Source organism: Orcinus orca, chromosome 5 (assembly GCF_937001465.1).
Source record: "Orcinus orca chromosome 5, mOrcOrc1.1, whole genome shotgun sequence".
NCBI lineage: Eukaryota > Metazoa > Chordata > Mammalia > Artiodactyla > Delphinidae > Orcinus > Orcinus orca.
The window spans coordinates 70739082-70751912 of record NC_064563.1 but is presented as its reverse complement, the minus strand read 5'-3'; the positions used below and the strand labels follow the sequence as shown (position 1 = coordinate 70751912).

Here is a 12831-nt window from a genome sequence, read left to right as displayed (position 1 = left end):
TAAATTTCTTTCAAGCCTGCTAACTCTTCCATGACTCTTCTGACATCAGTGCTTCTCCTTGAATACATTCTCTCTCTTAGTAGAGATGCCATTACTTAAATTGAACAAGGTTTTTTTTCTTTCTTTCCCTTTCATGCTTCTATTTTCTTCAACGTTTGCAAAACTTTAATTATTGTTTGTTTTCCATTGTTAAGCTTCAATCCTAATTGAAGCTTAGCTGAGCTCCATTGGCCTGAGGCGACCCAGCACTGGAGCGTACCCGGCTCTTTAGTGGGGCTAATGGCAGACTCTGGGAGGGCTCACGCCAAGGATTACTTCCCGGAACTTCTGCTGCCACTGTCCTCGTCCCCGCGGTGAGTCACAGCCACGCCCCACCTCTGCAAGAGACCCTCCAACACTAGCAGGTAGGTCTGGTTCAGTCTCCTATGGGGTCACTGCTCCTTCCCCCTGGGTCCTGATGCGCACACTGCGTAGTGTGTGCCCTCTAAGAGTGGAGTCTCTGTTTCCCCCAATACTATCATCAAATCCCTCTAGCCTTCAAAGTCTGATTCTCTAGGAATTCCTCCTCCCGTTGCCGGACGCACAGGCTGGGAAGCCTGACGTGGGGCTCAGAAACTTCACTCCAGTGGGTGGACTTCTGCTGTACAATTGTTCTCCAGTTCACCCAGCGGTTATGAGATTTGATTTTATTGTGATTGCGCCCCTCCTACTGTGTCATCACAGCTTCTCCTTTGTCTTTGGATGTGGGGTTTCGGTGCTCTCGCAAGAGGGAGTGAGCGTACATCCTTCTACTTCGCCATCTTGAACCAATCCAAACAAACACTGAGTTGAGCTCCATTGGGAGCTCAGCCAATCAGTAGGAGGGGCTAAGATACGCAGTTTAGCTCATTGGGAGCTCAGCCAATCAATAGGAGGGGCTAAGCCACGCAGTTTAGCTCATTGGGAGCTTAGCCAATCAGTAGGAGGGGCTAAGCCATGCAGTCTAGCTTCCTCCATTGGAACCTGAAAGATGCCTTTATTTTTTATTTAAACACAACTTTGTGGGCTATGTGTCAAGATCACTCACCTACAACTCAAAGACACAATAATGTTTGGAGAATTAATGAAGCCAACCTTTCCACAAGATAATGGATAAGGAACAGTAAAGACATAAATTGATTCATTTCGTGTAATCAATTCCTGTATCAGGAAGTAGGCTGGCATAGCAGAGAAAGCTTTGGAGTCAGACAGACCTGGGCTTCAATCCAGACTCCACAATTTACCAGCTGCCTGAGGTTGGGTAGCAATTTAAACATTTTGAGCTTCAGTTTTCTCAAACGTGAAATGGATCCAATATTTACCTTGTAGGACAGTGTAAGAATTAGGGGAGCTAACGGATCTAAAGGCATACCTAACAAAGTACTTAAAATATAGTGGGGTTTCAAAACATAGTTTTAAAGGTTTAAGGAAAAGGATGGATAGAAGGAGTCTAATAATCAACTGAATCTATGTGAGAGCAACTTTGAACAACTGGGAGAAGACGCTACACTAACTAGTGATGGTGGAAAATGCCTTAAAGTGATAGGAGTCAGGAAATCTGGGTTCAGATGTAAGTCATTTCTTCTCTCTGGGCATCATTTTTTCACCTGTACTAAGAGGGTAGTCTAGGACTCCACACAGACCTGATGGGGAGTCTCCATTCTAAATCAAGGTGGAGAGCTAAGAGGTCATCTGCAAAGCAGGTCAAATACCAACAATAATAAGGCTGGAATATTTTTAATTGTATCACCTTTATCCCACTACAAATCAAAACTTTCTAGTCCTTGGTTGTATGTTTAAAGAAAATTGCATCTTTAAGAGCATCCTGGAAAAGAAACGAATAAGAACAAGAGACCAAGTTACTAGCTTGTTTTTGTTTTTGAATTTAACAGCCAAGGAACACTGAATGGTAAGAACTTCTTGTTTGGTTTCGTTAGCTGATTCCTCCAACCTATGAGAGCGGCACTTCAGAGAGGACTGACCTTTCTAGGCTGGGACATCATCCAGCTAGACCTGGTCCACCCAGAGTAAAATTCTCCCTCCCACCAACCCAATTACAACATTGTGAGTAAAGCCTGAAATAACCCAGTCACAGCTTCCTGGATCCCTGAATATCATAAAGGCTTCCACTTAGAGTTCATTTCATTTAGAACAAAGGATTTTATCTTTGTCAATTGACTACAAGACTACAAAGAAGAATCAAAACTGGATCTTCCTGCATGGAGTTCAGAACTTAGAAGAGGAGATCATGATTTAAGCATCAATCCTAAATTAGAGGTACTTATTGTATTACACTATATGTACACACTCATAGTGGAATATTATGCAACCCTCAGAGATGGTATTTTTTAAGACAATTAAATGACAGAAAAATATTCACAGAATAATGCTAAGTGAAAAGTAGGGTCCTAAGCTACACATATCCTATGGTTTTATTTTCAAAACCACAAGTATAGGCAAATAAAGATACTAGAAATTCACATATTGAAGTGTTAAAAGGAGTTTATCTTTAGGAGAGGGAGGTTATAAAAGATCTCACAGAATAATTCTGTAGACAAATATTGTCACAAAAAGATATATTATTATGAAGCAGAAATGCGGCTTATAAAATAATATTAAAACTCACCCACACATGCATTGGAAGCACATGCACCAAAATGTTATAAATGATTATTTCTGCATGACTAACTTATGGATGATTTTTACATTTTTTTTACATCTTTCTAAATTTTCCAATTTTTTTTTTTGGCACTGAACATACATAATACTTATGATTGAGGGAAAATATATTCAAGGAAGTATACCAAGTGAATATAAGTCAGAGTCATAGGGCTATGGCTACAAAAGAAATTAATTGAAATAGAATAAAAATCAAAGACCCCAAAAAGTGGTGGGTAAAGAAACAGTCATACAAGAAATCTCATCAAAGGTAATGTGACACAAGGAGCTTGGAAGGACTCCATCCTAGTCAAAGATGACTATACCTGTGGGCTATGGAAACATAGTTGTTTGTAAAGTCCATCTAATAATCGTTCAGCCCTACCTCCTTAAAGAAGGTTTCCCTAGCTACCAAAACTCATTTGCGACAGATGGACCTTCTCAACAAGATGAAGCATCTCAACAAGATGAAGATGAAACATACACCATTAAGGTAAATGTCCTTTCCCTCTAGGGCACTCTAAACTCCTCTAGGTCAGAAACCACCCTCTGTGCTGCTTGATATCCCACCCCACTGTCAACACTGAGTGTTCTGAACAGAAGAGGTATTTATGGTGCACACCACATGGGGTATGGCAGAAGGACAAGGATAGAGGGGCAAGGAAGACCTGGAGGTAATCAACCAAGCACTACCAACCATTGGATATATAGCCTTCATAACAATAGTATGGAGAGATTTTAGTGACTTGACAATGAGGAAACGGTGATAACACAGGCAAAGAACTACTGCATTGATAAATGTTCATTTATTTTTAGGGATGGATGTTAATGATTCATTGGACCCATTTAACTTTTCTTATTACATTATTGGCCATACATAAAAGCAAAAGAAGGAAAAGAAATCTTTCCTTAAATCGACCGTGCAGAGAAAATGAAAGTAAATCATTTTGATGTATATCCTTTAAGACTTCTTCTACATTTATGACAGATAATGCTATTTTTTCTACTTCAAAAACTGAGTTACGCTGTAAACATCGTTTCAAAAGCTGCCCTTTACACTTAACATATCGACGAGGATGCTGACACTGACAACGGTAGCAATGTTTATTAAGCACTTACTATGTACCGAACACTGGGCTTTAATTGCATTGGCTCATTTCACACTCACCATAGCCCTGTGCTCCAGGTATTACAATGATCCTCATTTTCCAGATTAGTTACAATGATCCTCATTCTCCAGATTAGTCTACTGAAACTCTGAAAGGTTGAGGAATTTGCTCGTTTGCACAGTCAGTGATAAGAGCTTTAAGTTGATCAAATGTCTCTCAGATTTCAAGCCCCTATTTTCCACCACTGTGCTACACTACTCAGTTCATGAATAATTTTCTACAACAGCACATTAGTGACTGTGTAGGGTTCCATTATATAATCATCCATATTTATTTAACTCACCCCTTATTTTTACTTGTTCACGTTGCTTTTTTTCCCCCTTTGCTTTTATAATGACCATGCACTGAACATCCGTGTAGGTACAGATTTTCATAATCCTTAATTTTTTCCTCTGCATAAATTCCTAGAAATGGAAATGCTGGGTCAAAGAGTTTGTAGATTTAAGGTTCTTGGTATATATGGCCAAATTGCCCCTCCCAGCAATGTTGTAGCAGCTTAAGTCTTAGCAGATTATGAAGCTTATTTATATGTGGAATCATTTTAAAAAAAAAAAAAAGCTCACAGATACAGACAACAGATTGGTGACTGCTGGGGGTAGAGGGTGAGGAGGGGGCTAAATAGGTAAAAGGGATCAAAAGATATAAACTTTCAGTTATAAAATGAATAAGTCTTGGGGGTGACTATAGTTAATAACACTCTATTGCATATTTGGAAGTTATTAAGAGAGTAGATCGTAAAAGTTCCTACCACAAGAAAAAAATGTGTAACTATGTGTGGTAATGAATGGTAACTGGACTTATTGTGGTGATCAATTCCCAATATATACAAATATTAAATCAGCGTATTGTGCACCGGAAACCAATATAATGTTAGATGTCAATTTTACCTCAACTTTTTAAAAATTACAAAAAAATTTTAAAAGAATAGGAAGCCCATTTTTCTGCAGGTCAGGAGAGGGTTTCATAATTTAAAAATATATATTTGGCAATAAATAGTTTAAAATAGCCCAATATTTGTTTAAATTTGCAATGCTTTTTTGTTTTTTAGTTGTGAGATTGAAAGGTTAGGGGAGTGTATGTTTGAACATTTTTATTAGTTTCCTCTCCTTCGTCTTATTGATCCACAAGACTTCTTCATTTATTAAATACATTAACAATCAAACGAATGTTTATGACATCAACAGCTATTAATGACTGTACTGGCACTCCTGAGGGTTATAGGCATGAGTAATGATGATGTGAAAATTTCAAAACGGACACATCCATTATACAGGTTTATGTATCCCTAACTATAGAGCAAAATGAACCACACCAGCTAGCTTCCAAATTAGAGATTTGATTTGCCTCATTCATTAATTCTGTTTATAAGGAATCTTAACTTGGATACTCTACTTTTTTCTTATATGACTTAGGTTAACCTCCATCGTGAAGCTCTACATGGTACAAATTGTTGCATTTAATTTAATATTTCAAACACATTTGGGGGGGACTTTCTCTGTGCCAATCACTGTGCTAGGGAAGAGAGAGAGAGGTGGAAAGTAGAAGAAAACCTGCAAATATAATTTCTTTCTCTTTTTAAGGAGCACACTGTCGGTGAAAGAATTAGAATTAGATCTGCAAATAGATAATTACAAGAGGGCTGGATAAAGCCTAGTGCAGTAGGAGCATTCTAGGGGCACCAAAGAATCACACTAAGCTATCTAGATACATCTGGATCGAAGAGCTCTTGCACAAGGCAAAACAGGCGCCAAGGACCCAGCATGACCTGCTGCTGAAAGATAACAGCTATATTTTATGTTTCCTTTTGGTGCCATCAGTGATGGGAGAGAACACCTGCCAGCAGGCAGGAGGGTGGGGGGCTGAGGGGGGGGAGGGGACAAATGATATGCAAAGTTTTTTATTCTAGACATTGATGACAAATTGCCATTATAATGGAATAATCAGAGTTCAGGTAGACAAAAATGGAATGCAGTGGCCATTGAGGATCTGGTCTCAGACATGTCCCTGTCACCACTGAGAACGTGAATTTTTCTTTACCCAAGGACACCACCAGCATATTCAGAACAACAGCCAACAGCTGCAACTTTACGGTGTCAAGGTCCTGCTTTGTAACTATCAACCATTTCAGATCCCAACCAATCCTTGCTTAACAAGCTTCTCACTTCTTGCCAGCTGCGATTCTACTTCTTGACAAACAACTTGTGTAACTCAATAGCCTTGCAGCTTTTGCCTTTATAAGCTTCCTCTGTTCCGCTGTCCAGCGGTCCTAACAAACCCAAAGTAAACGTCTCTTTATTTCAAGCAGGTCTCCTTTTCTGCAATTTTGGTTAACAACCTGCATTGTCCAGGGCTGGATCAAATAATATGTGTTTCACTGTATCCCTGTTTAGGGACTAGCAATATCCTGACCCTGAAATGTGTGGTTGGGGCTCCGTGTAAATAGAAAGAACTTTAACAGTGTATCAACCTCAAGTGGACAGAAAGCAGACAGCATTAAGAATGTATCATGAATGTCAGCGAGCAGATAGAAATTCACTACTAGAGGAAGAGATTGATGTGAGAATCAGTCCAAGATTACCCGCCCAAGAAAGTGCATTCCCACCCCCCAGCAGGCAGATGGTTCAACGTGAAGCCCTGTGTTGACCATATTTGAAAGGCTCTTTCCTAATACTGCAAGTTTCTATTGATGCAGATGCTGAGTTCTAGTTCCCTCCTAGGGTACCAAACATCCTGCGTCTGGTATAACAGCACATGCAGCTCAGGAGACATACCTGAGAAGTGTGAATTCCTGGGATTTAGGAAAGGTCCTTAAATAATAACAAAGTGAAAGTTCTCTAGAACTTCATAGAGAGTTCTAAAGCTATAAGTGACCTCCAAAATTATCTGTTTAGTATGAGGCAGTGGCAGTGAAGAGAAAGGGGAATTCGACTTTTTGAACCCAGGTGTGAATCCCCTCTGGTATTAATTTGCTCTGTGATTTAGAGCAGATGACTTCAACCCCCTGAGCCTTATTTTCCTTCCCTGAAAAAAAGAAAAAAAAAAGTAAGCAATAACCCTTACCAGGACTACTTACAGGGGTAGGAGAGAGAAAATAAAATACTCTGTGGATCAATCAAGTTACAATCTCTATAAATAAAGTTCATTTCCATCATCTTCCAAAAGTAAGCTCCTGCTGTTCCTTCCAAAAACCTGCTCCTCTCATGGTCTTCTGCGACCCCAATGAAGGCCACTCCTTCCTACCAGTTGCTCAAAAAAATCTTGGAGTCATCCTTGTCTCCTTCCCGTCTCATTCCTCCCCATTAAATCAATCAAACACAGGTCGAAACACTTCTTACCACCTCCACCACTACCCGCATGTCCAAGCTTCCACAGCAATCATCTAGACGCTAAGGAGAAGTCAAAGTACCTAAAACTTGCAATTGAAAGGAGTCTTAAAGGGCATCTAGGTATAGTCCCCAAAATGACAGAGCTAATGCTTCTACTTAGGGGTGCCCAGCACCATTCACTACATGTAGTGGGCAGTGAAAGAGTTACAGCCCCAGAGACTACTGGCTGCCTGGCCTTGTGCACACCGTGTCATCTTTCTGAGCCTCAGTTTCTCTATTTTGAATAAGGTAATTGGTTAAGTGATTTCTTCAAGACCCTTACAGCCAGAAAGACACTTAAGAATATATAGAAGCCTGCTATAAATTACATAACATTGCAACCCACTACATTGTGGTGGGCCCACGGGGATGAATATTAGTACTGTCATAACAAACTCAAACACACACACACACACACACACACACACACACACACACACAAAGGAAACATTTCCTTCCACAACTAAGAAAGATACAACCTTTAGCGCATGAAGAAAAAAAAATGATAGCTAAAATTAGCATCTTAAAAAAATAAACTACATAATCACTGAAGATGAGATTTTCTTAAAACTGTAGAACAATGAGATATAATGATAGCTGTCATAAGAGAGGAAATTGTAGGAGTCAATCTGAAAGGATTTGGGGATGTTTTTCCCCCCCTATTGAGATTTGTTTTTCCACATACCACAGTAAGACAGAAAAGCTAAAGTATTTCCCCAGGGCTGTTTTGATCGGTGCCTCATAACACTGTTGTTGACATTAAGAAATTGTCATTCACGTTGACTGATTTGTGTATATTGAAGAATCCTTGCATTCCTGGGATAACCCCACTTGATCATGGTGTATGATCCTTTTAATGTGCTGTTGGATTCTGTTTGCTAGTATTTTGTTGAGGATTTTTGCGTCTATGTTTATCAGTGATATTGGCCTGTAGTTTTCTTTCTTTTTGACATCTTTGTCTGGTTTTGGTATCAGGGTGATAGTGGCCTCGTAGAATGAGTTTGGGAGTGTTCCTCCCTCTGCTATATTTTGGAAGAGTTTGAGGATAGGTGTTAGCTCTTCTCTAAATGTTTGATAGAATTTGCCTGTGAAGCCATCTGGTCCTGGGCTTTTGTTTGTTGGAAGATTTTTAATCACAGTTTCAATTTCAGTGCTTGTGATTGGTCTGTTCATATTTTGTATTTCTTCCTGATTCAGTCTTGGCACATTGTGCATTTCTAAGAATTTGTCCATTTCTTCCAGGTTGTCCATTTTAATGGCATAGAGTTGCTTGTACTAATCTCTCATGATCCTTTGTATTTCTGCAGTGTCAGTTGTTACTTCTCCTTTTTCATTTCTAATACTATTGATTTGAGTCTTCTCCCTTTTTTTCTTGATGAGTCTGGCTAATGGTTTCTCAATTTTGTTTATCTTCTCAAAGAACCAGCTTTTAGTTTTATTGATCTTTGCTATCATTTCCTTCATTTCTTTTTCATTTACTTCTGATCTGATCTTTATGATTTCTTTCCTTCTGCTAACTTTGGGGTTTTTTTGTTCTTCTTTCTCTAATTGCTTTAGCTGTAAGGTTAGGTTGTTTGTTTGAGATGTTTCCTGTTTCTTAAGGTAGGACTGTATTGCTATAAACTTCAGCCCCAAATGAAAGCCAAAGCATGTGTCAGGCTCCACGTAGTGATATTCTCCAATTTGCATAACAGTGTTCAGTTAACAAGGCCGCCTTACGTACATATTCTCATCCATTCTCTAAAAATAGTCCATTTGATGAAGCCTAGATATCACTAGAAAATCTCTCTCAGATGAATTCAAAATATCCCTCTCAATCTGCCTGAAAGAAAAGAACACCTTTTGTTTGCCATTTGACAGTTCAGGAAGCCCTTTCACTTCTCTTGGCTTTTAGAGAAAAGGTGTGACCTGCTTGGGGGGGGGGCGGGGTGCAGGGGGTGCAGCAGAGAGGGAGAGAGAAGGAGGCATCAGATCTAATCTTGGCCTTAGTCTGCAGATGAAACTTGAACAAATCACTTCTATTCACTGAGCCTCAGTTCCTAAGCCACTGAATAGAGACGGTTCTTACAGGGCAGTTAAGATCAAAATCAATAGAGAGATAAGTATGTCCAGGGATTTTATAGGCTGAAAATGCTGGTCTACAAATCTCATGAACCCTGAGCAGTAAGGAATAGAACACTTTTCATCGGGTCATGGAGAATATGAGTCTAGATGGAACTACAAGGCAGTAGTGGAGGGGACGCGAGACACAAGTTGGGGACAAGAGGAATCAGCTCATAGAGAGGAGCCCCATCTCTTTGTAGAACCAGTGACAAGCCACCTGGCCTTACCTGAGTAGACTCTGGCCAGTCCTCAAGGATCTTCCTCTCTTCTTGGACAAAGGGGGCCAGACCACAGACAGTGGCCAGTGGAGATGTGGTTGGCTCAGAGGAAGCCAAACAAGAGGGTGTTTTCGTGCTGTCATCCCACTCGGTCTGAATGGAGTTCTGATGCGCACTCAGCTAGCTCTCATCCTGGCCTCCGCAGGGCTATTCTCTTACATACGTCCTGGGGGCAGCAGATGGACAGGAGAAAGCATGAGTAGGCACGGATCCTCACCACACCTGAACCAGAACCACCTTTTCCACCCTAGCTTTCCCCCCCACCCCCAGTGCAGAGGATTGGTACATAGCCATGCATCACTGAGGATAAATAGATTCTGTCTATAAGAATCCCACATCCCTACTTCCCAGCTATGCGCCCTCCCCAGGAGTCTTTTAGGAAAAAGGAGCACAGTGATGATAAATAGATCCAGGCAGCAGTTGTTGAAGCAAACAGGAACCAGCAGGCCGATTATCAACTGGGGCATGTAAGTGGCATGACTTTCTCCTTCTCCTGAGTTCCAATAGCACACAGCAGGCATTGCTAGTATTACTCCCATTGTGGTTAGTTTTCTCCCCTCATACAAAGCTGTCTACTTTCTGTAAAGGTAGGGGCGATCTCGTAAACATTCTTTTCAGGATCTAGCATGGTACAGGAGCTAGAGGTACCATCCACTAAGGAAACAGAGGTGCTCAAGAGATGCCTGATAGATGGAAGGATGAATAAATGCACGAATATGTGATCTACTGGGCTCCCCTTCCTGGCTCCATGAGGTCCTGATGCCTGAGAGATGACAAGCAGGAGAAAGAAGCAATAAGTTCCCCCATGATTTTGACATGGAACTAAATTCAGCCCAAAGCATCTTTTTTCCTCTCTCTATTTACTCTGGACAATCTGTCCCTTATCAGATGAGCTCAAGGCTGGTTGGAAATATGCGTATTTTATTTGAAAATATCATCTTCTTCCAGTTTTGTTTTGCTGCACAGACATTTGTCTGCTTTGCTGTGTGTTGTGCATCAGATAGGATTCAGACAAACTGCTTTGGCTTCCTAAACTGTTTTGTTTTCTCCATTCAATTATCATTTATCTCATTTCCCTTCCTGCATCTCGCTCTTTTTCTCAAGTTCCAATTTAACCCACAATGAGAGAGCACAATTATGTTGTTACTCAGCTCCAGGCTGAGAAAGGGCACGGCAACTAGAAGGTCTGAGAATTAGTCACTCACCAGCAGTGTGACCTTCCAGGAATCTCCTTTCCTATCTTGGTGTGCTTCTCCTTTGCAAAATAAAGTCTGCTCTTGACTGCCACAGAATCTAAGGGCAACTGCTTGAAACTCTCGGGGCACCAGGCTGTAGTCACCCTTGTGCCATTTTCCACATTCAGTGCAGCTGGGGAAGACTTCTCGTCACTTCTGGCTTTGGTTCGAGGCAATGGTCTGGGGTCTACTGGCCGAGTCAAGTCCCTCCCTCTCCACCCCAGATTCCCACCCCACTCCCTGAGCCACCCTCCCGCAGGGCAGCTTCGGGCCTGCAGTCTGAACATTGTACACAGCCCGGCTTACCGAAGGGCCCCATGTTTGGTTTTGCTCTGCTGTCACCATCTTGAGAGCCTTTATAATTTTTGAACAAGGGGCCTGCATTTTCATCTTGCACTGGGGTCACAAACTATGTAGTCAGTCCTGCCCCTCCTCTTCCACCCACGGCCCCCCAAAGCAAGAAAACTAAGAATCGTTAGGAAGAGGGCAGCAATGGGGCAGCTTTGCCAGGCAGGAATGGCCCTGAAGGGATCAGCCCAATGCAGAGTATTGCCATGGACCTCCCTTCCTCCTACATAGAAAACCAGAACGTGGAACTGGCCATAAGCGTCATCTGTATCAACCTTCTCCCTCTTGGGAGGCTTGGGGGCCTGACTCATGCCGGGGTGTCTCACCATTCCTGCTAAGCACTGGGCTCCTCCCTGCTCTTAGGGCTCAGGTGGAAACGTGGGCTGCCCTGGAGTGGATGTGGAAACCATCCAAACACCACCCGACATGGCAGAGCTGGGCAGGATCTCAGGGAAGAACCCAGACAGCCATCACAACCCAACTTCCTTTATCAGTGAAACAAACCGCAGCAGATTAGAGAAAGGACTGACCCAAGTTCACACTGTGAGTCAGTTTCCCAGGCTGCTCTTGTCATTGATTCTCTTTTAGATCCTTCCCCTTTCTATGTAGCTGGGATCCACACGGGGGGAAAAATACTATTCTTCGGTCACACAGATAACGTAGTCCCACACCCAGTGCAGAGACCAGCAGGTTCCGCTCCTCAATTTATATTGGTCAAATTAAATCAAAGATGATCCTGATATCTTAAAACTGCAGCAAGATGAAATGATTACCATTGGGTCTCTTCTCCTATCCCAAGTTCTTCTGAGAGCCTGAGTCATTTCACATGTCTCAGCGGGAAAGAAATCAAAGGAGGAGGGGAAGCTTGACAAAATTTAAACATGTAAATAAATAGAGTAATGTAAATTACAATGCAAATAAGACATGCTTTTGAAACACTGAGACTCCAAGGAAAATAGGAAGGGCACTAGTTAGGATAAAAGGTATTGTACCTCTGTGTAGGTATGGAGAGTTACTTCTGGGTCCCAGTTCACTAACTCTCTCCGGGTGTTCCTGGGCAAATACATCTTTGAGAAAGTTTCTCTCTCTGGCCTTTGGCTTCCTGGTCAACCACATGAAGAAGATCAGACACACTCAAAGTGAAGTCCCTTCGAGGGCTGGCATTCTATGGTTCTAAGTATCAACTGTTATCACCTCCATGTCAGTGTCATGACCAAAAGACTGATCTTCAGAGTAAGATTACATTCTAGAACCTAAGTTGGTGTGGCAAAATAATGAAGACAGCAGAAGAATTCAATTCAAAAAGTTGAGCTCTGACTATAGGAAGTGACCCAGAGAAGAAACTGCTACAGAATTCTTCTGATGCCAAAGAGGATACAACTCCGAGTGACAAAAGCATATCGGAGTGGGTTGGGCCCCCAGATCAAGCCTTGGGCAATAAGGCTCCCACTCCTAAGTGACTCAGTTTGGACTGACACCCCCAGCCCAAGCACAGTCACTTGCACAGTCATTCTGTTCTGTTGGGACATGTGAAGATGAAGGGAACAGTGGCCTCTGAGGCCAAGGCCATATTACTGAGGGACTTCAACACTAGGCCAAGAAATTTGTTCTTAATTTTCATCTTTATTATGTTTTGAGGACCATATTCCCTGATTGT

At 41.7% G+C, this 12831-nt stretch overlaps 1 protein-coding gene across 1 annotated transcript in view; it reads right to left on the bottom strand.

Moving 5' to 3' along the window:
- TPRG1 (tumor protein p63 regulated 1) overlaps window positions 1-9683 on the bottom strand; it is a 144868-nt gene extending 135185 nt beyond the window's left edge. The window contains exon 1 of the mRNA XM_004278486.1: window positions 9541-9683. The gene's annotated coding sequence lies outside the window, so the exon portion shown is untranslated. The remainder of the gene's footprint in view (window positions 1-9540) is intronic.
- Between the last annotated feature and the right edge of the window lie 3148 nt (window positions 9684-12831).